General features: G+C 42.9%; 1 protein-coding gene across 3 annotated transcripts in view; it reads left to right on the forward strand.

Moving 5' to 3' along the window:
* Positions 1–3,472, forward strand: part of Dcaf1 (DDB1 and CUL4 associated factor 1) — a 62,130-nt gene that overhangs the window by 30,983 nt on the left and 27,675 nt on the right. The window lies entirely within an intron of this gene.

Below are 3,472 nucleotides of genomic sequence, written 5' to 3' on the forward strand. Positions count from 1 at the left end.
CCTCCCCTCCCCTCCCCTCCCCTCCCTCCCCTCCTTCCCTCTCCTGTCTGATCTATCAGTCTCTTTATCTATTTGTGTGGGTACATATTTGGCAAGGTAAATATTTGGAAGCAGGGATGCTTGTTTTCTCTCCCCCCTCTCTTATCACTTATCTGTATCTCATCCCCTTGTCCCTCCACTCCTATCCCCCCCTTTTTAAGAGTTAGGCCCAGAACTTGAAATCCTCCTTGCTCCCAATGCTAAGAGTCATTGTCCCCACAATAAACTTTTTCTTTGTTTTTGTTTTTCAAAGCAGGGCTTCTCTGTGTAGCCCTGGCTGTCCTGGAACTCACTCTATAGACCAGGCTGGCCTCGAACTCAGAAATCCGCCTGCCTCTGCCTCCCAAGTGCTGGGATTAAAGGCGTGTGCCACTACTGCCTGGGGAAACTAAATGGTTAAAGGCAGAGCAGAAACCACAGATTAGGATTAACCACTTCTACAACACACTTTTTGTAGACCAAGGACTGGGATTAAAGATATGTGTCACCACACCCAGGGACAATATTTTATGATCTCGTTTCATTTCCTTCACCTCCTTAAAGGCAGAAGCAGGTAAATCTGAGTTTGAAGCCTTCCTGAGCTCCAGAACAGACCCTGCCTCAAAAAAAAGAGTCAGTTGTGGCTGCAGAGGCAGAGGCAGGCGGATTTTTGCGTTGAGGCCAGCCTGGTCTACAGAGTGAGTTCCAGGACAACCAGAGATATACAGAGAAATCCTGTCTCAAAAAAACAAAAAACAGAAAAACAAAAAAAACCCAAAACAAAACATTAGTTTCAGGAATAGACACACACAACCTTTATAATTAGAATGAACCTTAATCAGCACAAGAGCTGGGCAGATGTTTATCCTCTATACCGTGTCTGTTTTCCAGCCCATAATTCTATTTTATAATTTGGCATGTTTTATTTATTTGGGCTGCTCTTAACTCTAATTAGCCAACTCTTATGGCCATTAAATTTTGTAGCTCACCTAACCCATGGTGGCTTTTTCTTCCCTCTACCCACCTCCTCCTCTGTTGCTTGCAACCCCAACCACAACCCTTGGGAGTGGGTGTTAATGCAGGAACTGGGCAAACCTTTATACCAACCTCACTAGTTCTCAAATAGCCAGATGTGCCACTGTCTCTTTATCATTGACTTGCTCCAACGCCTGATCGAGCAGCAGTTGTCTCTAGCCATGCCAGCAGATTCTAGGTAGGCTCTCAGTTTTTTGCCACTTGCCTGATTCTTGGAGTCTGTGTTGTTGATTTTGTGCTTTCTTATCCCCCCTCCCAACACTCCTCCTTTTCCTCCTTCTCTTCTTCCCTCCTTCTCCTGTCTCTGTCCATCTTTGTGTCTCTGTCTCGGTCTCTGTCTCTCTCTCTCTCCCCCCACCCCACCCCCTCTGTTCCTCTCTCCCTCCTCCAACCCCATCCCGGGAACCCTAAACCCCTAAACCCCACCTATGTCTCTTCTGCCCAGCTATTGGCTATCAGCATTTTTATTAACCGATCAGAAATAACTTCCAGGCAAGGTTACATAGTGTCACTTGGGTCTACCTGTGGACTCTAGTCTCTAGGGCAATCAGGTCTTGGGGGCCACACTTACCATTACAATACATAGCAACTGACTAAACCTCAACAGAGGGAGTTCCAGAACAGCCAAGGCTACATGGAGAAACTCTTGATTACAGTCCAAGAATCGCCAAAGAGTGGTACCCTAGACTTAAATAGAATGCAAAAGCAAAGAACATTTATTCAGCTAAAATTCCTGCACGCAGGGGTCTCCCTGTTTGGGAAAGGAGACATCTACTGGGCTCATAGGTCTAGCTTTTATTGTTTGTTAGGGGAATTCCAGGGAGGGGTATGTGTCCTTTTACCTTGATTGGTTAGCTCTATCTCTAGGAGTCTACAATTGGTGGGCTCTAGAGACCTCCCTGAGGGATCGCTTATTCAATCTAGCTACCTATTCTTACTTCAGGCCAGATGACAAGGTGTTCTGTGTTGGCTGTCAGTGGCTGTGCTTTGATGACCACAGGTTCCTGGATTCGGGTTCTCATTTCTGGGCAACGGAAATTTAGGCCTTGCCTCCCAAACTGCCAGTTTGTAGCCTGTCATCAACTCAACCTGGCTCTGGCTAATTGGATCCTCTCACACTGTCACCACCTAAAGGGTGGGTGGGCTGTTTGAGAGAATACCTTGTTTACTAAATTTAGAGATACTAAATATAATAGTTTTTTTTTTTTAATAGTCATTCACAAACTTTCTGGCCTTAGAACTCTTTACCATATTAGAAACCATGCTGTACTAAGGCAGGTGGTGGTGGCACGTGCCTTTAATCCCAGCACTTAGGCAAGAGGCAAGCAGATCTCTTGAGTTAGAGGCCAACCTTGTCTACAAAGCAAGTTCTAGGACATACAGGGCTACGAAGAGAAACACACCTGTTTCAAAAAAAAAACAAAATACAAATTATACAGTACTCTAAGAAAAATGTTTTGTGTTAAAATTATTACTGTTTTCAATACTAGAAACTAAAATGTATAAAACTATATTGGAGTCCAATCCAGTATCTTGCACGTACTATCACTGAAGTACATATCTAGCTTTTGTATTTTTTTTCATTTTAATTGTTTATGTGTATGGATATTTAGTTTACATCTATGTTAGTGTACTTGTATGCAGTGCCCATGGAGGCCAGAAAAGGACATTGGATCCTCTAGAGATGGAGTATGCTTGGAATCAAGCCTAGGTCCTCTGAGAGAGCAGCCCATGCTCTGAACCGCTGAGTCATTTCTCCAGCCCTTACCTGTCATTTTTTTGGAACAGGGTCTTTATTATATATAATTAAAGTTGATTCTGAACTACCTATTAGACCAGGTTAGCCTTGGCTTAGATAAATCTTTCTGCTTTGCCTCTGAGTAATGAATATAGGCATATAAAACTGTTTCCAGCTATGTTAAAAAGTCTTTACAGTTTGCTTTTCCTTCCTTCCTTCCTTCCTTTCTTTCTTTCCTTCTTCCCTTCTTTCCTTCTTTCTTTCTTTTTTTTGTTTTTGTTTTTGTTTTTTTTTGTTTGTTTTTCGAGACAGGGTTTCTCTGTGTAGCCCTGGCTGTCCTGGAACTCACTCTGTAGACCAGGCTGGCCTCGAACTCAGAAATCCGCCTGCCTCTGCCTCCCAAGTGCTGGGATTAAAGGTGTGCGCCACCACTGCCCGGCTACAATTTGCTTTTTCACATTGATATTTAAAATGCTGTATTTCTGTACTATAGTTTATTCATGTTTGAGGCTGTGGTGTATAGAACATAGGTTATAGCATATCTTCATTTTCACCTTTACTAGATGTCGTAAAGGTATAAATGTGATTGTAAAGTGATCGTAATAGTTTCCCATAAATGTTTGATACTTGGTTTTAGATTTGTGTCCTACATTTTCTCTTTCACTTAGTTGTATTCTGAAA

The sequence above is a fragment of the Grammomys surdaster genome, unplaced genomic scaffold (genome assembly GCF_004785775.1).
Source record: "Grammomys surdaster isolate TR1022 unplaced genomic scaffold, NIH_TR_1.0 126131, whole genome shotgun sequence".
NCBI classification, from domain to species: domain Eukaryota; kingdom Metazoa; phylum Chordata; class Mammalia; order Rodentia; family Muridae; genus Grammomys; species Grammomys surdaster.